Raw genomic sequence first — 26,174 nt, forward strand, 5'->3', positions numbered from 1 at the left:
TACACGAATTTAATGTGCCAAATTTTATATGTACATACAATAGTAATTTACATTTAATATTGGCCTGTAAATTTTCTGTAACTCTGTTCAATTTGTGAAATAACACACTCAGATATATGAAAGGAAATATTTTGACAATATAATACCGAAGGGTGGTTCAGTAATTTTCCGCGAGATCCTAAGAAAATATTTGGTACTAAGTCACACTGGGTAATATAATAGTCAAGTAATATACATGTATTTCTTTATGTAGGTTCCATGTTTTTATAATCCTCACTGAGTTTTATGCAGGGTTGAACTCGACAACACTAGCATTATTCTATGGGAGTATTCTACCACAGAAATTAATTTTTTTTAGGATTTCGTAACAAATAATTACAAAGGAATTCTTATAGTTTATAAAGTAGTTAAATATGGTAGATGATACAATATATATTAGAAATAAAAATTACAAATATGAAAGAGGTATTAATTCAGCTAACAAATTTAATTTTATATAATTAGTCTAACTTAAACACCGGTCTAGATTTTTATTGTTAAATGTTTCGTAAGTACACATTATATTTAAGGATCCTGGATGGTCGAATTTGCTTAACTAAAATACACATAAGTTACGGCTCAGACAGTCAGTTTGACTGTTTGAGCCGTAACTTGGTTGCGATTCCGTATTGCGGTAGGTGTCGCTACATGCTCACTCGAATTTCGCGCGGAATGTCTACGCGGCTTTTCTGCGCATGCCCGACGATGGCGAGGCGACAGCCAATAGGAACGCTCCGTTTTGTCGCCGCCGTTCTGTGAGACTGATGAGCGCGAGAGTCTCCGTTCGCAGTTTCTCTCATTGCCTTGTTTTAATTAAAAATTATAAAAACCAAAAGGGGTCGGTACCTACATTCAAGTTGCATCCTGAACGTTTTTGTTTTGTGTTGTGACGAAAACTGTATGGATACTTGAACTATTCACTACTGAAGTGTGTGGATTCTTGTGTCTTGAGGGGCGAGACAGTTCACGTTGCTACGCATTCTCCATATTGGAACTGTTCCTGTTCAGCCGGCCGGCCTACGTGAAGGCATATCGGTACATAAGGTGAGTGAGCCAGTTTATTCGATACTGCTGTAGTAAAGGAAGTAGCAACCAAGTTCTGGAGTGTATTTAGGGTTCCACGCGTCTGACCCGGTAGATTTCTCGTATACCCAATTGTGGGTATTGACTCGCAATAGAACACTAAACACAATAGAAAGAAAACCGCAAATAAATAAATATGGTACTGTTCCTGTCTATAGGCGACGATTACCACTTTCCATAGGTGGGCCGTCAGCTTGTTTGTTATTCTAAGTTGCATAAAAGAAAGAAAATTCAGTATTCAATTTTAATTTTATAAAATTCACTGGTAAATAAATCTAAGCATTTTTCTTAATCAATTACTTTATGTAGGGCAATTCCATTCTTGGTTTCAGGGAAGTATTGAGTAGAAAAAGATTAGCTGGTTTAGTTCGTACTGTTCTGTGATTAATCTGAATCCGATATAGATACGTACTGTTTGATTTTCATTGGAGACGGGCCGGATAATCGGCATAATACCGTGGAAGCCACTAAGCCGGTTAGATATACGTTTTCTATGACTTCCATGAACAATGCAATGGTATAAAATATTATGATTTTGTGTCTTTCTAATATTACTAAATCGAAATCTATATTATTAAAAAAAAATTCTAAATATTATTTAAAATGTTTTTCAATAATTCTTTTAATATCAGCATATATAATATATTTAGTAATTAATTTTTCTATCAAAGGTTCTGAAGGAAATCATTTAGCAATAAGGCAATTTGTTTCACTCTATGCTGTTTCAATATCCATAAAATTACTTCTATATTATTAGTGCAATATAGTATTAAATAAATATTTTATTTTAGTTGTTAAAAACTACTGGATATGATAAAGTAACGATAATATATTCAGTAATTAATTTTTCTATCAAAAGTTGTCTGAAGGAAATTACTCAGCAATAAGACTACCTCTTCCACTCTATGCCTTTTCAATATTCATAAATTTACTTCTATATTGTTAGTGCAATAAAGTATTAAATAAATAGGTAATTTATTTTAGTTGTTGGAAACTACTAGATAAGATAAACTAATGATAATGTATAAAATAAAAAAAAATTACAGGTTATGTTCGCTCATTATTTTGTTACTTATTGATGCTGTAGTAACTCAAGCAGTCATAAAAGACAACAATCTACGACACTTCTTTTGGTATATTCTACTTCCCGGAAAATTAATATGTCCCATTCACACAATGCGCCCCAGCACAGAATGGCCCACCTCTTCCTTTCCCATGGGTGTCGTAAGATGCGACTAAGGGAGGGCGAGGGATGGGCAGCAGTGACGCTCTTAAAACATCTCTAAAAGCCTAACTGCACAAACAACAAAAAACTGTAACAAAATAACTTATTCCAGTAATTGCTTCCGTTGTTTACGGTTGCCAACCCACTTGCCAAGCGTGGCGACTACTGGCAAAATTCCCCTTATGAGGAAGTAGTAGTTCAGCAGTAGTAGTTAACAGCTGTAATAATAATAAAATTCACACAGACGAAACTGCGGTCATAGCCAGTTACAATTATCTATAATTACTTTTCCCCTAGAACATTTAACAATGCGTTTCTGTACTACTTCAAGATTCATCTGAGTATATAGTTAGCTAGTTGAGTAAATAGATCTCTCTTGGGACGAATTGGCCATTATATCTACTTTTCTCTCGTTAATATATTGTGTTATTTTTCTGTACAATAAAAATTATAAAAATAAAATAGCAAACTTTATTTGGGTTTTCAATTATCGGTCTTGTGTATAGTACACTGTTACTCTAGTAACTGGTGGTGCTGCTGTACAAAACAGTGCTCTTTTTTCAATTCGGTTCAGATGTTGTTTTTAAAGCGTATTATGAAATGAAGTAAAGTATGATAAATTTACAAAAATGTGACGGTAATATTTTTTCAGATTTTTTTACGGTTAAAATCAATTTAGTAGTTAATACTTATTAAAATCAATCAAACCATGTCAATATCTATTAATAATAAAGTAATCAATTCAATACACAAAAATATTTTTTTTACCTGTAGGTAATATCGGGATATTTCTATCTTTAAATCAAAAACACAAAGTCTATCGAGCTTAAGAAAATTTATGAATACAAAATTTTATGGAGATGAATCATATATAACGTATTGTCTGTCTTTTAAAAAGTACCTGCTAAATTTCTTGCTGATTATGAAACTTTTAATTGGTCCTCAACTACTTACTATGCTGAATATATTAGTTAAGGTAGCTGTAAGTTGTCCTCTTATTGTAAAATAAATAAATAAAGAACCGAAATAGCAAAATGACGTGGAAAAAAATTAAAATATTACATAATAGACGTGAAAGGAAGCGATTACCAACCAAAACATCGACTTAAGTGAATTATCCGAAATATTTATAGGAGCACGGGGATGTCATAGGCAGTAACATAACTCGATTGAGTTTCACACAGGGAACACAAAATTGAATTTCCCCTATCGCACCTTCATGCGACGGCGCCGAAGTATCTGAAATAACATATCGTGTTGCTATTTCTGAAATATCTCTTTACCGCGGACATTGTAAAGCCGGGTGAAGTATAAAGAGTTAATTTTAAAAATGTGCCTTTAATAAAAGTAATAAAAAGAAAGCAGTTTCAAGAGCAATGATGAGAAAAAATGCAATGACAATGATAAGCTAATTTAAAGTTACCACATAACATTAAAGAAAATTAAATTACTTACAGTTTAGATAATTAATAAATATGAAAATTAATGAATAATTTGCGATAGCTTTTCTTATATAATTGCTGCTACTATTAAATATATCTATTTCTTTATCTTTAATACATACATCATTGAAATTAGTGGAAGCTCGTATTATGAAGTAATTGCTTCTGTACTGGGTGCGAGTCAGTGGAATATTAAAAAGTCTAAAGTGACGCGAGTCAGTATTAGGATGTTTTAGGGAAATTTTGCTTAACAAGGATGGGCAATCGATCATACCCCTGGCTAAACTATAATTATAACTGCAATAAGGTTTTTTAGGTGAAAAATCCATAAATTCGTGACACTTTTACCCTAACCGACATCTATGTATATATGTGTCTACATATATTGTGTATGTACGTACACAGATACACATATATGTTAGCATTTTTTGAGATAGGAAAAAGCATTGAACTCGCGACACTGTTACCGTCACTGACACCTCTGACGATTCAAAAAATACACACGTACTTGTTCAAGTTTTCACTTCTGTCCGCACTCCCGGAGTGCTACTGCCATTTTTTTAAGAAATAATTAAAAAAAAAATATTGTCCATGTCTGTTAGATAAATATATATAAGCAGTGTTTAGTTGGCTGAGTGGGTTTAAATGAAATTTGATACAGAGTTAAGTTTCAGTAATTTAATTAAGTAATTTATTTTGTAAAATCAAAACTATAGTTTAAATGAGTTATATCACAGCTAAACATGTAGGTAGATAGGTAGTTTATGTATTTAGGTACGAGCAAAGACGCGCATAACAGCTAGTTTAGTTTAGACAATAAGATTTGGGTAAATGGCGAGCTTAATGCTGTTATGGTATTACGTATTCTCCACCAACTAAACTTTAGGTAAAAACAGCATTGAAGGGCAGTGGTTACGAATATACATTACACAAAAAGTGGATCTTTTAATATAAATTAACATAATAATAAATATCGTACCCAATAATATTATAAATATATGCAATAATATAATCCTACAACCTCTCCATCTAGTAATATTCTTTTACATAACTTCTCATTAATATTTACTGTATTTATTATTTTTTTACTTGGTGCAATAAAGTGTAAAATAAATAAAAAATATATAATATTATGCATATAAACCTTGTCATAAATCTAAATCATAATGAAGTTTGAAGCAATTCTACCAAATACCTATTGATGAGAGTCTATACAACTGACATATTGCCACAGAAGGTTAATTTCCGGATTGTATCAACTAGATAGACACATATGCAAATGTTTATAACAAAATTTGAAATGTTTCTATTTGTGAGACAGCACCAAAATTTAGTAGTTATCTTGGTTATGGATAATATTTATATCTAGTTATTTATAAATTATTTAAAATGGCGAGATAAAGTAAGCTGATAGTTTTATAGTTGTTTTATTCTCAATATATCCTTATATTATGAATGTGAAAGTGAGTTTGTTTGTTTATTACTAATTGGCAGTCAACAAATTAACCAATAGTTTTGAAATTTAGTTTATATTTGGTCAACGCATCTCCATAGTCATTCAACGTGGAAATGCAGCAAGTCTTTTAGGTACCCTACTAGTTAGTAGTGACCTCAAAAATTTTTTTTATCTTTAAGTATTTTTTAAGGTTTTGTTATTAATATTTATAGTATATAAGTACTAAGTAAGGTGTATATACAAATGAATAGAATATTACAATTGTAGCGTTTATAATAAATTACTAAGTACTACATAAAATGGAGAATAACATAGGCTAATTTTTATCGCGATCAATGAACACACCCGGATAAAATAGCGGATATAAGCCAGTTTTGAATATTTCACAAAACTTTATATATATAAAATTTAAATTTACTAGAATTAAAGGAAAACTGAGGGAACTATAGAATATTATGTTTAAAACTTGTGTTAATATTTATAAACGATATCTATATAAAGTTTTAAGGGATAATTAATAGTTTCAATTTCATTCAGAAGTTTTCAAAAGGAAAGTCGAAGCAATTGTCGGAAACGACAAACATGGTAATTCATAAAATTCCAATTATACATATATATATTTAGAACTAATGAAAAACAAATGAAAAGAGAAATATATGTACTTCTGAAGAATACTATGTAATAATATCGAAATATAGATGCATATTTTAAAAAGTATGACTTTATCATACGAGAACTTATGTATTTAAAAAATAACATACGACGCAGGGGGCAAACGAGTATGCGGCTCATCTGATGGTAAGTGACTACTGCCGCCTATATACTCAAAGAAATCAAGTACTTTGTTTTAAAATAGAAAAAAGAAACTGTCCATTCTTTAAAATTCAATCGATACTATTTGTTCATTTCTAACCTGTCAACTTAAGAAAAGTGGTCTTTTTACGAACGTTTCGGGTGAAATAAGTGAAGCTGTAAATAGTTTAGAACAACGAATGGTTTTAAAGTGAGCTGTGTAAGCTTAGGTCGACCGGCGAGTACCGGGCTTAACTCGAAGACAAATGACCGAAAAAAGGCCATTCGAACGGGACACAACGTTCTAACTGTGCGGTTTTGAAGAATAAATTCATTCGCTGTGTGTTTTCCGTGTTGTAACTTTTTTTTATAATAATTTCGAACCGTTAAAAGTCATAATAATAGTATTTATTTTCCTTTTTTAACATATTAGGTAATCTTTTTTACGAGTGGATTTCAGGTATTTTAGTGAATGAGGTATCACTGAATATAATGTCAGAACATAACTATTATGATGCATGTAAATTGTCAAGTTTCGAAATTATTTACAGTTTATGACTGAAATTGAAAATCGAAATTATTTTTGGAAATTCCAGTAATCATATCAGTCCTTAATTGTCTAATGTTAAATAGAAGCATAGATAATATAATAATAGACATACAGAGGTTACCATAAAGATCAGAACCAAGAACAATTTCTAGTCACCTGTCTTCGCTGATACCCTGCAATAAATTTGAGGTCATTGCTCTGTCTAGTAGGTTTCTGTTGTACTCTGTATTTACCCGTACAAGGTCCGCGACATGTAAACTTTTCCTCTGCGTCAGTAAGAGTTGACATTTAATGAACAATCGAGTTTTTATGAAATTATCACTTTTACATATTATTGTTGATACAATTTGCGTTAAACGTAAATCCGAAAATGTCTATCCATGTATCTGTGTCTGTGTGAATTCGATTTAACATAAATTTGTTAATGGTTAGATGATAAGAATTATTTTGTTTAATTCCGCTACTATTAGTATGTGTGCGATTGCCAACACTCGAAGATTGACTAGTATTATTATGAGTAGAAGATTTACAACATTCTATAACGGTCGGAAATAGAGGACTTATATGAAAGGTCGTAAAACTTCTATTGGGAATTACAGTAGTCAATTTTCAAATGTTGGCAGTAGCAAACATACTAATGGCAGCGGAATTAAACAAAGTAATTCTAATCCAATGATATAGTTTTCCCCAAAACAGCACCTAATTCAGTAAAAAATTTGTATTGTATAGAAAATGGTAGCTATTATTAAATTAAGTGATAGTATAATGACATGTTTCATTGAGGTAGTCCGATTATAGAGGTAGAAGGAAGCTGTAGGTACTTTGTAATAAAGGAATATAATATTCGTCCATCGAATTTGGATGCGTTTAGTTTTTTTTTTTTTATTGAGAAATGAGGTGAATGTTAGATTTTAGATGAAGCTGGAAAGTTATTACCAAATCTACTTATTAAATGTTTTTGATCAATAAGCTTATTAAAGAGAAAGATCATAGGGTTACTACTAGTGATTGTCAGTATCCCATACCAAATGTATATGAATATCGGAAACAAACACAAAATCGTCATTTTTCTATCCTTACTCCAATTATTATTTTTTAACATTTTTTTTTCTTAAATTCTTCACTATTCGCAGTCTTTTTTATGCTACTTAGAATGGCAAACAAGCTGACGGCCCACTTGATGGAAGAGTGGTAACCGTCGTCTATAGACATGAGCAGTACCATGGACGTAACAGAGTATACTGTTTCGCCCCTGATACCCCATGTGTTGCCATTCCTGAGGACTCAGGTGTTATTCCTCTGTACCCTGTAAATTCAGTGCCATATCCCACCCTTCAAACCAAAACACAGCCATCCAAACACAAATGCTTTACGGTAGAAACACGAATGGGACAAAAGTGCCCAAGCAAGTAACTTTAGTACAAAGTTTCCCTCTGGTATATCATTTTCCCAATCACTCCTAATCTGACCATATATTCTTTCGCATAGTCCATGAATGTTCTTTTCGGTCTTCTTTCGCCCTTATAGCTATTCACATTCATACTTAACATTTTTTTTTTAATTAAACACAAGTACATTTTGCAAAAAAAAAAAACAGCTATTTCAATTGTGACTATATATTACAAATAGCACTTACACCTGCGGTTCTATTATGATTAAATAAAATACACATATGTATGATGAGATGTTTCGTAGACATATTAGATTGAAATTATTCGTATTTCGAACGCGAAATCGTGTGCTTGTATGTTATTTTTATATTACAACAAATACATATATTGTACTAGATCTTATCCGCGACTTTATTAGTGTGACCAGGATATGTTTACTGACCGGTATAAAAAGTAGTTTATATCCTTTCCCATTCTATAGAGTACATGTATATTAAATTTCATATTGATTGTTTAAGTCGCTATAAAGTAATAAATAAACAAACAAACTGACTCTCACATCTATAATATTAGTAAGGATATAGTTATATAATAACTAAAATTGTTTAAAGATTTGTTTTGTTATAAGCCCATAATAATTTTAAAAGTGACACAGAAAAACTTCCTTTATATGTACTTGTAATATGGCTGAAAAACCTATAATTTTGTGGCGAGCTACATAAACCATTATTAAAATGAGAAATTTAAGTACTGAATAATTTTCACTCGGCTCGTCGTGCCTGAAATAAAGGTATGGAAAATGTTACAAAAATTACGAAATATTATCACTTATAAAAAGATATCAATATATAATAACAAGTATAAAAATTCTTATTTATATTATACAAAAGATATCAATATATAATGGAAAGCAACCGTCGCCTATAGATATGAGCAAAAACATAACAGTTTATTTATATTATTACACAGCGTTGTCATTCCTGAGGATTCAGGTGTTATTCCTCTGTACCCTGTAAATTCATTGCCATATCCCACCCTTCAAACCGAAACACAGCCATGCAAATATGACTGCTTCACGGTTGAAACACATGCGTATCTACAGATTGAAATAATAAATCGTTGGCAGTATAAAAACTAAAAATTTACCAATGATATGCCTAGAATGTGTAAGGAAAGATATTTTATGGTTTAGTTGATTAGAATTATTTTGTTTAATTCCGCTACCATTAGTATGCGTGCGACTGCCAACACTCGAAAATTGACTACTATGATTATTAGCAAAAGTTCTATAACCTTCAATATTAGCCATCAATCTCCGACCACCATTATGTCCACGCACAAAAAAATGTTAAAAAAAATTGTAAAGTAAAAATTTTCTTAGTGATACTGGCAAAATATAGATACAAGTTTTATTTTAAGAGTTTAGTTTGTCTAGTTAGGAGTGACATAGGTCATTTACTCGGGTAGACGACCTATGTCACTTCCCTACACGGCGGTAAATCCTAGGCCGACCAAGGATTTACAGCTGTTTCAATGTGGTATGTTTCTAAGTACTTCCTAGACCTAAACATTGAGTAATACTTACATAGTGGCAGGTTATTAAATAATGGCAGGACGAATAAAACCATAAACCAGGTATTAAAAAATTTGTCATTATAAATATATAAAGTGAATATGTTTGTTTGTTACCTGTTAGTGCCTTAATAGTTTAAAAATCAATATGATGTTTCGTATACACGTAGCTAGTAAAAGCCAGTAAGTTCATGTTCAGACTCTACTTTTTATAATTTTTTTACTGTTTTAACTGTTACTCTGATTGTAAGAGCTATCTTGATATTTTTTTTTTATCAATGATCAACTGTAAAAATTTCGAATTATTGACGCGGCATATAGTTTAATGGCATGGCAGACTTTAATAAATAAAAATAGGATATATATTACATTCATTTTCATTTTGAAAAATAAATATTTATTTCACACTACATGTGAAAAATACAATGTAAAATTATTTGTATTGTATTATTGTATACTTTATTATAATATAAAACCGAAAATATATATAAAATCAAATAATTTAAAAATGGAACATACAAATGAAATGTAGGTTGCTTTTCATACCAACTGGCGACTCTTTCATACGAATAGCACTATATATATATACATATTAGCCATAATTAAAAAAAAAATGATCATAGATTAAAAAATCAGTCCTTTTTTATTGACATTTTTTTAATCACAGCATTGTAATTATAATCCCATTATCATCTACATGCCTATTAGATCCTATTACTAATAATTCTCTTTCCCTTATTTTCATGTCAGATATTGATACTTATTATTCAACTTATCAATCTTGTAAAAAAGTGACATACAGTCAAATTACTGTGTATTAAAACAAAAAAAAAAGGTTTTATAATAAAAATTCAGGAAGGAAAACAATATTATGTAGCGATGCTTCCCTAATCAATCAATCGTTTTTGTTTGTGGAGTGCCTAAAGTAATATTGTTCTACCATAATACAAACTTATATGAATAATAACGTTTGCTCGTGTGATGAAAACACCTGTCCACGAATAACTATTATTTCATACTTAATATTTTAATAGCATTGACTTCATAAATGTGATATAAAGACGTCATCGGACGTTGGTATTAATTGAAGTAGTGGTCGAAACAAGTTCAAAACTACTTGATAGTAGCTAAAGGAAAGTTGAGACATTACTTTTTATTTTATTTTTTAACTTTCTAATGTAATAAGTTTGTAACTTAATTATGTAGGGGGGGAGGGGATTATTAGTTGTATCGAGGTTAGTCCCTTTTGCTATCAATATACCTTATCAGATCTTCATGCGGGTGCTTCTGGAAACCATCTTGACTTATTTATCGTTGTATTCGTCACGATGGGCTAACTGATCTGCCTCTTCATCTTCACCAATCATCCCTTACTTATTTGATGTATACTTGATTTTTATAGTCTACCTAGAAATCATCTATTTCGTTGATTTTCCAACCTCTGAAATTCACGTGTTTAAAATAGCAGGCAAAAACTAGTGGCAAATAGATTTATTCCGTATAGAACCAGTGACTTGATAGAGACAAATATTTGAATTTAGAATTCGGGTCATGTGTCTATAAGAAACAGATTTTGTTTCGCAACGAACATTTTTTTTTGCTTAGCAAAGGAAAACGGCAGTTTCAACCGTCACAAAATGGGACCAATAAGGGAATAAAATTTCCCATTCTCATAGGTATGTTAAAGGTCTTTTTTTTTGTAGTCCTGGTTAGATGAGAGATATTTGTTCGTAGATGGTGTTTCGTTGTGTTTGACGAAGTCTTCTTCAGATACGTTATTATAAAATTGTATGTATTCTCTTTCCATTTTACCTTACATATTATAGAAGCAGAGTAGGCACGCATTAGTGTAAAAGGAATCGAAAAATAACAAGCGAGAAAGCCTAGGTTGATGAACAAAGCGAAAAATATAAAATGCTTACATAAGTATTGTGCGTGTAATGAGAGTGGGTCTTGTCTTTAGAGAGTATGTATGTAATTTAAAAATTATTGACGATGTGTTAGGTAATTATAAATTTACTTGACTTACACTTAACTCTTCAGAATTACCTTTATATTAATATTATCTTAAAATATGCAGCATCATTGCTACACAGGGTTAGGACAAGCACCAACAGCATTTTGAAAGTATTGGCAACTGTAGTTAGGATTTGGAGATGTTTTAAGAGGGACGCTGCTGCCCATCCCTCACCCTCCCTTAGTCGCCTTTTACGACACTCACGGGAAAGGAAGCGGTGGCTTATACCATAATGGGACTACACAGTTGTGCTGGGTCGTATATTATAGATAAATAAGACCGCCTTTTGTACTTTTATATATATTTCAATCTGTATTTATGTTACTGTATTTGATTCAGATGAATTATTCAATTGTCATTATATATTTTAATGTTTCTGGTCAGCAAAGAGATAAATAAATAAATAATCATAAATCATTAATAAACAAACAATCAAACTTATCTCTCTGTCTCCGTAGTTGCGATATCAACAAGCTTTATTTATTAGGCTCATCCCTTTTTAGACCGCGGATCTCCCGATCACTGGTAATGGTTCATTACATTTCCTTTTATCTTTTCTCTTACAAACAACTAGATTGTACCGAAAGGTTTTTCAATAAAACATTCAGTTGAACAATTCTAAAAGAAAAGAAGAAAATTTTCATTGTACCGTTCATATAAATAGCTTAGATCAAATATATATATATATAGCATCGAGAGGCAAAAAGCGACTTTAAAAATAATTTGACGCGTTCCTTTTCATAATGTATGAAAGTTTCAAATTTAGTACTGATAGTATCATAAACATAAATATTATCTAGATCTTATTGCCTTCTACCATTAAGTGAGATAAAATTGAAGCATTAATCCATCTTAAATTAGGATTATTCTCCATAAAAAAATTACCTCAATTGTAGCAAAACCAAGCATTTTGATTCAATGCAAGGCTAAGCTAAGCTAATAAACTGATTTCAATAAAATTTCTGTTAAATTCTGAGACCAATCTATATATACGTATAGATAAAAAAAGAATTTACCAAATCAGTTTACAACTCATGGAGTTATGGGGTTACAAATATAAAAAAAATATCCGATTTGAAACCTCCTTGTTTATTTATTTATTTACACTTTATTGCACCATTTATAAAATAGTAAATACATTTAACTGTAATAAGAAATGATACAAAAAGCGGCCTTATCACTCGCTAAGCAATCTCTTCCAGACAAACTTCTCCTCTAAAATCCTTTTATTTTAAGTCGATTGAAGAAGTAAATCAATGAAGCTTTGTTTTGTCATTTTCAAGATTAATGTTATTTTGAAGGCACATTTTCTATATAACTTGCTAATAGAATGGCAAACAAAGTGAATTAAAAAGCAGTAATTGCTTATACATGTCAACAGAACCATGAATATTACACTATATGCTGTGTTTCCATGACATTCCTCATTTGTTGCGTCCTGCATTGTCATTAAAAAAACTCAGGGCATTAAGGCATTATAACTCTATGTCTATATAAATGTATTATAGGTATAGAGTTACTTAGTTGCTTGTACTGAAAATCGCGTTCTTAAAAAAGAAAGTTTGGCTTGATTTTTTTGCAGTTTTTTAGAGAGATGCTACTTGTAGACTCTTACAAGCTTCTATTTAGTATGCAATGTACCTATTTTAGTTTGTTTACGTTCAATATTGCAAGCTGAATTACTAGTTCGTACTAAACGATTTCGTTGTAATTTTGCAGATATTGCAAGTTCCATTGATAATAGAATATGCAATATTCAATATTGTAATAGAAGAATAATTATTTCAATTTAACTTTGTATATATAAATAAATAAAATACTCTTGGATTTATTACTTTTAAATTTATATGTTTATTTTTACCCATATCTGTATTTTGTTTATGCAACTTAGAATGGCAAACAAGTTGACGACCCACCTGATGGAAATCGTCCTCTATAGACATGAACAGTACCATGGACATAACAGAGTATACTGTTTCGCCCATGATACCCCTCATGCGTTGCCATTCCTGAGGACTTAGGTGTTATTTCTCTGTACCCTCTAAATTCACGCCATATCCCACCCTTCAAACTGAAACACAGCTATTCAAAAACAACTGCTTTACGGTAGAAACAGGAATGGAACAGAAGTGCTCAAGCAACGACTTTTATACAAAGTCTTCCTCTGGTGATATACATGTGTAACGGGAAATTTAATGAACTCACTGTGTTTTTGTCGTTTCCGACAATTGTTTTGGTATAGAATGGGTCAGCCGTTGCTATCCCGTGGGTGTTAAGAGGCGACTGAGAGAACTTAATGATCGACGCATGGGCAACAGCGTCCCTCTTAAAACATCACTAAAGACTCTTGTTGCTAACCAGCCTGCCAGGCGTGGCAGTAACTGGTATAACACCTCTTATGGTGAAGGTCTATATTCAGCAGTGAAGAGTTAACGGCTGATATGATGATGATAAAATATAAAAAGAAACCGAATTGACAACTTTCTTCTTTTTGTAGCTGGTTTAAAATTATGAAAAACTAATTATGTCTCAGATGTTGTTGTAGACGACTGTAAAGCCACAGGCAGTCAAAACCGCTCAGGATTTGCTGGAAGTGAACTCTTACAGAGTAATGTTCGCCTGTTGTATATCTTTATTAAAAATAAATAGCAATGTAATTTTTGTGTACAGTAAAGTAAAAAATACATAAATAAATAAGACAAAATGTACAGGAGTTATTCTGGTTGGGATTAGATCTATAGGATCCACAACAATTCCACTTAATCAACACAAACAAGGTTTAAGTTGGCAACGCATTATCGCGACGCCAATAATGTTTTTGTTGTGAACACAACATTCTCCAAAATCCTACTCCTTGTTATTTTCACGGCAGAGTAACCGGATTCCATTAATGTGTACTAACGACCGGACGCACTTCGGATTGGGCTTTAAAAGGGTTGAGTGGTTTTGTACAATCGTTCTGATAAAAGGGATGGATGTTAAAGCTTTTAGCGATTTAAAGATGTCCCAATGAAGGATTAATTTTTCCGTCATCGATCTAATAAGATTCTTTGGTAATGTTACGTACCGCTTTGACATGATGTTACTCGCTTATCTACCAACCTATAGTGCAAAATACCTACATCGAAATTAAGAAATAAATTTATTCATCTTCGTTGAACAATAAAATACGATACGAAAGTAGGCTTAATATTAATGGTATATCGGACAAACTTTGGAGAGTGCGAAGGTGCTTGTATATATAAAAAAAACATATTACATTCTTATTAATATTATAAATGTGAAAGTGTGTTTGCTTGTTTGTTAACTTATAGCGCCTCAACGGCTTAACCAATCACTATGAAACTTCGGATACACGTACTATATGGGACGGAGAAATATATAGACTACTTTTCAGTAGCTCGTAAAAATTTGTTGTTATTATATCAGCTATTAACTGTCCACTGCTGAACATAACCTCTCCCATAAGGCGGGATTTTATCAGTAGTTGCCATGCTTAACAGGCGAGATGGCAACTGCAGTTTTGATTTTTGGTGATGTTTTAAGAAGGACGCTGCTGCCCATCTTTCTACTATAATCTCCCTAAATCGCTTCTAACGACACCAACGGAAAATGAAGGCGTAGCCTATTCTATGTCGGGACTTATACGGCTAAAAGCTAGTACATCAATAAAAGTAATTCATAGATTCATATTCTAGAGATACTATAAACATACTATATGTATATTATTATGATTATAATGTGATAACTTAAAAGATACACAGATGGAAAGGAAGGAGGGTACACTAAGTACACAGATGTTATAACTTTATATGATATGAAATTATATATATATATATATATATATATATATATATATATATATATATATATATATATATATATATATATATATATATATATATCCTAATTAAATAAATTAAATTTTTATCACACTGATAGACAGATAAAATGATGTACAAGTGTTATTGATGATGAAATTCGTTCAAGGCATTTGTGATGAGAGATCATAACTTGAGCTAGGTCAATATAAGTAAAAATAACATGAAATCTATACGCGTGACGGGGTTCTCTCTATACCTTCTTTCAACGGAATGCGAGTGACAAATGTTCCCAAGTCCAAAGTTAGAATAACCCAGCGACACGGAATTAACCCCTGTCCTTGACTCAACACCCAATGTCATTTTCCACTGAGTTATTGCTTCTTTAAAATAAAGTGAAATGAAAGTTGATTAAGACTTATGCTTTATTTTCGTCTTTTTTTTTAATTATTACGGCATTTTTGTTTTTAAAACTTATGTTCATTTTTTAATAAGTACAATGTCTATATAATGGGAACCATATATACATATATAATGGGAAATTAATGAACTCGCATTGTTTGCTGTTTCCGATAATAGTTTCAACTTAATTCGGAAGTCTTTGTTGTGAAGATAAAACATAAAGTAACTTGTAGTATTCTGACGGAAAAAAAAAAATTGGTAATTTTATAGCGATTACTTGAGCTATTAAGGCACTAAAAAGTAAAAAAAAAAAACTCAAATACATTTATAATATTAATAAATAATAACAATTATTGGATAAATGTTTAGGAATATTTATTTATTTTATTTATTAAAACTTTATGATCATCAACATCACCTCAGTCATTAGCTGTCCACTGCTGGACATAGGCCTCTCCCATAGAGTGCCATAAAGAACAGTCCTGAACCACCTGTATCCACTGACTCCCTGCAATGCATTTGAGGTCGTCACTCCAAATAGCGGGGGGTCGTCCTACACTGCGATTACCCGTCCAAGGTCGCCAATACAATTTATAGAAGATCATCCTAAAGACTGTCGCGGAGGAAGAGATGCACGATGGAGAAGATACGCAATGATTAAGATGATATAGATGTATTTTGTCTCCCTAATAGTGTTGATGATGGGGCTTTTATTGGATAAACTCCATCAGTGAGAAGTTTTAGAAGTATTACATTCATATATAAGTTAGATACGGTATGTATAATATAGATATAACTTATTTTATAGAAAAATTGTTAGCGTGAAATATATAAAATTGACAGTAATTTTAGATATTACACACCTCGTGCAAGTTTGGATATATTTGTTTAAAAGTTGTACAACAGTGCGAGAATACGGGAAAATTTGTATTCATGTATTGAAGAGTCGTTCTTGACACTTTTTGAAACAATAATGTTTCCATCTTCTTATCCAAAACAAAAGCACCCCGAAGTTTAACAGGAAAATAATACATTCCCTAATGCTTTTCGACTGGCGGTGTCTTTGCGTACGCATTTATTCCCGTACTCGACGATTCCCTCGAGTGGCATCCATCAAAACAAAACTAAAAACTAACTTATGAATATTCTGTAGTGCAGTGCTAGTACATAAGCTAGGCACCGTCAATCGCATCTGAGCATGCGCAGTGTCACTTTTAACGCGGGCTTGCGTGCGGACTTCAGTAATTGGCCACACGCCGTCCGGCCCGAACCGGCTGCAACCGGATTTTTCTGGGTTTTCCCGCTCGGTAAGAATCGTGCGCGCGTGTCACCTGTCATCCGATTACGTTAATGGTGAAGATTAATACACCCTGTATATAAATTATGACTCAAATCTAATAGAATACTCTTAATGGAACTTTAATCAAAGTGAGTGTAAGTACTGTTTAATATACTTGGCTAGAAGTTGTTCTAATGTACATAATAATTGTGTGTAACTTAAAAATTCACAAACAATTAATGAATGTATAGTTTCAACTTTTGAATAGCTACTCACATGTGTGTTTTAGTGTATATGATGATGTGTGGATTGTTTAATATCGGTAAGTAGTTTAAATAAAATATTTATTTATTTAAGCCGGATATTTTAAAATTATACGCACTAATGTAAATCTGGTACTTATTAATAATCAATATGATTGAAGTTAACAAACCTCATCATAACATCAACTGATTAGGATTTTGACAAGTTTTTCTTCATTTATCTTTTATTAAACTTATTTCTATTTGAGGTGGATAAAATAAAATAGATAACTACTTATAAGATTTTATATCTATATTATCATCTTATATTTTTTTCTTATTGTTTTTATTTTTATTCACGCGTGATTCTCAGTATAAACACAATAATTGCACATTTACGATGGTAATAATTTTATAGAAATTCACGCCTTCTTTTTAGTTCAACATTTTTTTGAGGTATAGGCAATAAAATGTTACATAATTTTTTATGAATCTATAACGTAATACTAATTAGTTTTCTAGTTGGTACATAATGAAAATAATATTAAGGAGCAATTACCTAAATGCAGTAACATTTCACATGTGATTGAACAATTTTCTTGAGGGTCAGAATACGAAAGTAACTTATATGAAACTTTCATCAAACCGGTTATAATAATTAAAATGATTTGTTTCAATTGAAATTTTTTAAGCATATTTTCACACTAGTTCTACACGTGACTTTTCTCAGGTTTCTAAACGAACATATCACTGGACTGAATGAAAAGTCCTTCTCTAAGTGAAATCCAATTTATTTATTTAATGACAATTTATTTAATGACAAGTTGGACTAAATAATACTTTTTGAATTTGTAATAACATTTCCTTGGCCTTCGTGTGAGGTAGAAATAATAATATAATTTTTTTTTAATGACAATTAATCAAGTGGTTAAGATGTTAAGGCTCAAATAAACGGATAAGGTCTTCCAAATATATAAGGATGATATTAAAATATATTGATATATTTTTTATAATCTATACAGTTTTTATTTTCTGGTAATTGTAAACTATTAATAGTATTTATTATAAGGCAAAATTTACATATAGACGCATGATTTTGCGTTCAAATTTGGCGTTATAAATACAGATATTTTTAATTTTATGCTTATTATATATATATTATATCAGTCGTTAATTGTCCACTACTGATCATAGGTCTTCCTTGTTAAAAGAGGTTTGCTAGCAGGCGGATTTAATTTTAATAAGTTTAAGTTTAATAAAAATAAGAATATTTATTAAAAGTATCACAATAAGATTAAGTTTAATAATAATAATTCATTAACAATATTTATTGAAAGTATCACAATATTTGATTAGGGCTTTTATCATTATGAGTTTATGAGTTGGGCAAGTATTTATAGTGTATCTTACGAGTTGCAAAAGGTCCGTAATAAAATGTTTTGTGAATAATGCCAGCAACTTGGCTAAATTCCGAGGAATTTGGAATAACCCGAGGGTTATTTAGCGGGTCTTGATAAAAATGGTGGAGCGTGGACTCGTTATATTAAAGTTTAGGAATTTAGTACACTGAATATTTTGAGTTATTAATAAATGCTTTGATGTAAATGAAATAATAATCATCGCAGATTAATTGTTTAAAGAAGTTGAAGTAAATTATATTTAGGTATATAATAGAATAGAATAGAATAGAATAGAAATCATTTATTCAAATAAACTTACATTGAAGCACTTTTGAAAAGTCATTACATTTTTTTTAATTTACCGCTCGTTGAGCTGTCTCATCACAAGAAGAACGAGCAAGAAAGTGATGCTCTTTTAAATAATTTTATTATTATTTTACATTTTTAAGTTTAATTGTGTGAATACAAACCACCAATTAGCACTAATTCAATTAAATACTCCAAAAGAAAAAAAAAATTGAATACATAACCAACTGGTTAAACAATTAATAAGAGGAAATCAGTCATAGTGATTAGAGCAGACCAGTCCCTACAAGCAGCACCCGTTCACGAGTATGACGGATGAGCCAGCCATCACTGCGCTCGACCATATTTTAGGGAGCCCAATGACCCGGCCCACCACGCCGCCACAAGTCTGGACATTTTAGTGAGCATGACTACTCAAAACACTGACCATAAAAATCACAATTGCCATCTGATAGTTATAGTATTCACATTTTACATAAGAATGCATGCGGACTACGCTTTCATATAAAATTAATCAATTAAATCAAGAAAGCAATGAGAAAATAAAATTATAACGTTGTATGCTAATAAACTAATTATTTTTGATATGTTGTCATTAATAAATGCTATTGTAATGCTTTCTTACATAAAAATGTTTAATATAATTTAATTGCCTCTCTGTCAGATTTAATGCAGATTCCGGTTTATTATAAAATCTTATGCAATTTAGAATGAATTACTGATTTTGTGCAGACGGCATTTAGGTAAAATAAATTTATATTTAAGTTTCTACTTGTATATAATAGTTCTTTGTATACATAATATTTTCATAAATGTATTGTGAAGTAACTGTGAGGATATTTGAGTCTTTAAAGCACTGACGTAATGACTCTCTTGAACCCATACCATAAATAGAACGTATGGCTCTCTTTTGTAAAACAAATATAGTATTTATATCGGCTGTTTTACCCCACAGCAGTATGCCATAAGACATTATGCTATGGAAATAACTAAAATATTTTTCGCCACGTCTGTTAATTGCCTAATTCTTCTAATTGCATATGCAGCAGAACTGAGTCTACAATATGGGGCCCCCATTGTAATTTCGAGTCCACTGTTATACCTAAAAAAACTGTATAATTAACAAAATTTACTATTTAGTCATTAAGCAATAACTGTGTATTTATTAGTCTAACATTAGGAAGTGTAAATTTTATACACTTTGTTTTGCTGGAATTTAATAATAGGTTATTACTGTCAATTTAATATTGCAGACATATTTAGCAAAAAATACCTTTTTAGTTTGTTATAACGTTTTTATTAATGAACATATACATAACAATATGAAACTGCTTAAGACACAATATCGCGTATTCTAAATTTAAATATTTATAACGAATGAAGATGCAGTTATTTTTTGAAACGAATTTGCTGTCACTTTAATGTTATTAAAAAAATATCTATAGTTTATTAATGGAATTCAGAAATAAGACCACGAGAAATAAAGCAATAAAAAAGTTTATATATACTCTGCACTCAGAATTGACATACAGTTATTAGAATCTTCAAATTATCTTCCGCTGAACATTAGTATGATTTACCAGTGGTTGTAAGGCTATTTTTCGTTTCAAATTAAATGACGCTCACATTACATGGCATGGAGGTATAACACGGCCTTTGGCCCTGAGGACGAGGATTATAATGTGGGCAAAGATGGGCTGCCAGTTTGATAGTCATTTCAAGATTTGTAAAAAATATGCTAATCTTGAAAAATATCTTTAGATAAATAAATTGTATATAGGTAGATAGCAACACTATATATAACGATTCTAAGTAGATATCTTTAACATAAATTACTGTTTATATACGAGGCAAGATGGCCCACAGCAATTCCTGTAAATCTTTCCTTGGGGCTTAGTTTATTTCACCTCTTACGAAAAACGTTGGGTGGAGTACGGAAAAACCAGTAGATGCCGACAACAACAAACGGTTGTTTTTACTCCTTTAAGCCTTTGACTGACCTGTGCCTTGAGCGTTTTGGATTCCAAGATATCTGGCCGCCCAGCACTATATAATGTAAGAATATTTTTTTAATAAAAATTAAAAGAAGGTTTTGATTCGTAAAAAACTTATAAAAAAAATTGAAATAATTTAAAAATAAGTTGCAAGATAAATGTTTTATTAAATATTTGAATTTAGAACATATAATTGTGTGCTTTCTAATAGACAGATTTTGTTCCGTTACAAGCAGTATTTTGCTACATAAATTTAAACAATATTTCAAGACAAAATAATACGTGTTAGGAAAGCCCATGGATTGCAAATATAATTACATAAAATCTGTTCAGAAGATATCGTATATTACAATTACACAGAGACAATAAGTACAGATGAGTTAAGAAACTCTTCCTTTTGGAAATGGGTTAAAATAAATGTAGTTAGGTTCCTAAAATATTATAGCTAACCTTGTTAACAGAACTCTACAAGTTATTTTTCTGTATTCACAGCATGTTTACATTATATTAGCATTATAGTTACAAATTTTAACAATAATCCGTGAAAGACAAAGATTCGTTTTAGTGGCTATTATTTTTAGGGTTCTATTGAAGAAAAAGCAAATAGAACTGACGTTGGTGAAGTAAATAGATTGTTTTATCAGTATTATTTTCTATGAAATTTTAATATTTTAAATTAAAATATATATACATAGTTAGAGGTTCTTGTTGTTAAAATTGTAACATATATTTATTCCGTCTCTGTTTGTTATTTTAATGTATTTTTTAAAGGATTACTTAACTTTTTTAATAAATAATATAATATTTACGCAGGCGAGGTACCAGTGAGAGATAGATGAAAATGAAAAGGCAGGTTAGTTAGCCCATCGTGATGAATGAACCCGGAATTCAGCACGATAGTTTCCAGGGGGACCCACTTGAAGGTCGACCTGCCAGGATATATTGCTAGCAATAGGACTGGTAGTCTGCATTACTAACAATCCCTTAATCACCTTATCTTAGTCTTCAAGAATGGCATCATGAGTATACTCTGTTATGTTCACGGTACTGGTGCAGTCTATAGGTGACGGTTACCCCATTCCATCAGGTGGGCCGTCAGCTCGTTTGCTATTCTAAGTTGCATAAAAAAAACATACTGTAGGTAATAATATCTACTGGTTTAGAATTTCAAGTTATATAAAACTCTTTTTATCCCTTGTTTCACTGATGAAACTTTACGTTTACTGTTGGCAAATACTCTAGAAATGTAAATATCATCCAAGTATTTTTCTCGAAAATTAAACACTATTAAAAAACTATTTAGAATTTCTGCTACGCAATCTAACTTTGTCTTTGTTATAATGAAACGGTTTTTAAAATATTCTCGCTCGAATGATTCCATCTCAAGTTTCTTGTACATTTCGTTTCATTGTGGATTGTCCGATATTATACTCTTGGTCGATTACTGGTGAATTTATCTTAAAGAAAGTCTTTAGGAAAGTGTGGGTGTTTTACGTAAAATTTGAAATGTCTTAATTATATAATCTTTCTTTATTAATAATTTATTTATTGAAACTTCAATGCACAGTTATATAATATAAATAAGTATACATATAACGGAATTAACACATAAAGTGGCGGTCCTCCACCGTGCGTTTTTCAAAGCACTTTCTCCCACGCACAACCACTCTTTGGAATCAACTTCCACCAGCAGTATTTCCGAACCGATATGACAACATAACCTTCAAGAAAAGAGCATATTCCTTTTTAAAAGGCCGGCAGCACACCTGCAATGCCGTAGGTGTTGTGGGTGACCATGGGCGGCGGTAGTCACTTACCATCAGGTGAGCCGCATGCTCGTCTGCCCCCTGTGTTGTAAAAAAATAATAATAATGGCATTCTCTACCAGTCAACCATAAGGCAAGCAGAAAATTAATTACGCGGTGCATTTACTACTAAAATATGTATAAATACTGTTAATATATTTTAAATACATACATATACTACTATTACTACGATGCTATACGAGTTTACTGTCACACTACATTATATTGGGAGAGTAAAAGCTTCTATGGACACGCGTTTAATTTTTCACAAATATACCGTAGACGGTGTTCAAAAATTTTGAAATTTCCTAATAAAATCGTTTTGTCATTTTGCTTTATTATTATCGTAACGATAAAATTGTATGATATCTAGAATTATTAAAGCGACCATAGTGTTTACGATATCGTTCTCGTGAAATTATCTGCGACGTTGCCCACTTTACGACGACCACTTTGATGTTTCTAAATTGATTCTAAGTTTTGCTGTAAACCCAAATTTAATTTATTGGCTACTAACAACTTATGAATTGGGCAATAACTTGGACTTAGGTCATCAATACAATTACATCTATTACATAGATAATATTCAGTTATACTAATTGCTGTATGGTTTTTACCTTTGAACATTCTATAATTTTCTTTCTGTGTCTCAAAGGTTGATTATAAGCGATCCCTCTATGGGATATGTCTGCCAATATATATTTAAAACTGTTATTAAATTTTTAACATGTCCGATGAAAACTATATACAATAAAGATTTTACAATACTATACAATACTTTTTATCTGTGACTTCTCTGCGTAATTGGAATATGTTGACTGATCGAGAAAAAACTATATGTCTTGACTCATCCCATATACCTGTACTTGTACCTGTATACCTAATTTTATAGAGATTGGTTTAGTCGTTAAAGCGCTAAGAGGTAATAAATAGACAAACTCACTTTCACATTTGTAATATTAGTAAGTATTTGTTCTGTTTATTATACTACTATAAAAAATATATTATAGCTAGGTTATGTTTATTGAATTTTCATTTTTAATGATTTTATATTGTGTTCTCTTATATATATATTCCTATGTGTGTGTGTATATATATGTATATATATAATTATTTATAATTTATATAAATATTTATACAATCTATATTTGACTGCGTTAGGTTGACTGGAAGAAATCTCTTTTAGAGATAAGTTCGCCTTTGCTAATATTGTTATTAACTTATTGTTGTTACTGTATGTTTTAGTGCAATAAAGAATATATATATAAATATATTTTTTACTATCGAGAGAGAACAAAAGACTTGGAAGGTCAAATCGCGTGTTGACCAACACGCATATGCTACAAAATAAGGGTGGGGTTTTCAAGGGCGGTGGAAATAATAACTCGGTGTCGTGACCGTGTGATCGGAAGCTAAGCATCCGATTGGGTATTTAATTTTATATTTAATCCTTTTAAGTTCCGTTAAAGACTGATGTCGTGTAGTCCCGGGATAGAACGGACTTCTCCTTCTTATCCAGTGGATGTTGTAAGAGGCGACTCTGGGCAGTAGCGTCCTTCTTAAAACATCATCAAAGCCTGTCAAACGTGGCGATTACTGGCAAAACCCCGTTTTATGGGGCCTGTGTTCAGTACTGGACATTTAAGGGCTCATATGATGATGATGAAAGGCTTTGGTACATACATCTAGTAGATTGATATTTTTTTATGAAAATTATTTTGTTTATTTTTCATATGTTTTTACATACTTGTTATATGAATTTATTACGTGTGCATTTTTTGATAAATAAATATTTTTTTTAAAGAATTTTGTTGTCAACTGACAATTTAACTGTCAAAAGTTACATAATTTTCTTTCTTCGTGTGTGTTCAATTTCCTTTCGTATTCAAACTTCTATTTCCTTTATTCACGTATGTTTCCAGCTAAATTTTGGAATTTAATTTAAGCAAATTAAAAAGTATAAAAGTTCTCAATTCGCCTATTCTTTGTATTAGTATATTAATAGTAATGACTTACTATGTTAGTTCCTTATCGATTGAATCACAGCTGAAACAGTAAAATCTTTCACGTTGTAGAACAAAATCTACTTGTAGATACTCAATTGTGTGTTGTAAAATTGTTTTAAATTTATTTCATACTAGCTTTTACCCGTTATTTCAATCGCGTGACCGGAATATGTTTACTGACCAGAATAAAAAGTAGTTTATATTCTTTCCCATTCCATAAACTACTTGTACACTAAATTTCATAGTGATTGGGTAAGGCCGTTTAAGATTTTAAGAGGTAACGGACAAACATGAAAACAAACTCACTTTTAATTTATAATATTAGGAATTATGTAATATTTCGTGTGTTTAATTCGTTTTACATTAAAATTATCAACATTACTACTTAATATTATACAAAATTATATCATAATTTAAGTATTTTATTTGTGTAGTAAAATTTACTTGTAAATTTTTGTCCTTTATTTAGTTTGTTTTTGGTTTAGTTTTTCAGGTATATTTTTTAAACATTTATTTTAAATCACTGTTCACATATGTGTGGTTTTTATAAAGCCTCAATTTTTCTATTCGTTAAAGTCGAATATAAAATACCATTTCCTCGTGTGAAGATTCTTTACATGTTTACTTTCATACATTTTATTCCGCGTACAGACACTTATGTAAAAGTATCTACTTTGTCACTGAAATAATTATTTATTTATATAAATTAAGAAATGTCTCGCTACTCATTTTTAATTTATTATTTAATTTTATATGTGAGTTATTAATTATAATTGTCATTTTAGTTTATATATAAGCGATGACTGTGTAATTTCGGCATAGACCAACCTTTCCTTTTCCGTGGGTGTTGAAAGAGACAATCAAGGTAGGGCGAGGGAAGGGCAGCAGCGTCCCTCTTAAAACATCTCTAAAGCCTAACTGCGGTTGGCAATCCGCCTGCTAAATGTGGCAACTATTCACAAAACTCCCCAAGGGCTTATGTTCAGCAGTAGACAGTTAAAGATTGATATGATGATAGGCGAAAGTTACGGCTTATCATCAGGGGGGCTATCAGATTCTCTGACATGCTAAATTATGTAAAAAAATATATTAAAATTAAATTTTTTAGTACAATGTGGAAGCATATTAATAGTCCTATTGATGGTAAGCAATAATTATCATCAAGCAATCTATGGATAAGGATTGGTTTTCATTTTGGTTGGTGGTGGATCTCAGTACTTAGGATTTAAATAGTGGATCATGTAAATAGTAAATACATATACAATGATACGCATGTTATACCTCTATATATTGTTTTTTGCTTCATATTTAGTTTTTCTTTGTTACAATAGGTATACCATAATCTGTATATA

At 31.0% G+C, this 26,174-nt stretch overlaps 1 protein-coding gene across 3 annotated transcripts in view; it reads left to right on the forward strand.

The window, feature by feature from the left end:
* Positions 1 to 816: 816 nt before the first annotated feature.
* LOC113523570 (synaptogenesis protein syg-2-like) overlaps positions 817 to 26,174 on the forward strand; it is a 253,093-nt gene continuing 227,735 nt past the window's right edge. For 2 of the 3 annotated variants that reach the window (XM_052902799.1, XM_052902797.1), the window contains exon 1: positions 17,057 to 17,391. The gene's annotated coding sequence lies outside the window, so the exon portion shown is untranslated. Of the gene's footprint in view, positions 1,084 to 17,056; positions 17,392 to 26,174 lie in introns of those variants that run through there. The other variant, XM_052902798.1, reaches the window with a different exon arrangement.

Source organism: Galleria mellonella, unplaced genomic scaffold (assembly GCF_026898425.1).
Source record: "Galleria mellonella isolate WM207_F2 unplaced genomic scaffold, CSIRO_AGI_GalMel_v1 utg96, whole genome shotgun sequence".
Classification (NCBI taxonomy): Eukaryota; Metazoa; Arthropoda; class Insecta; order Lepidoptera; family Pyralidae; genus Galleria; species Galleria mellonella.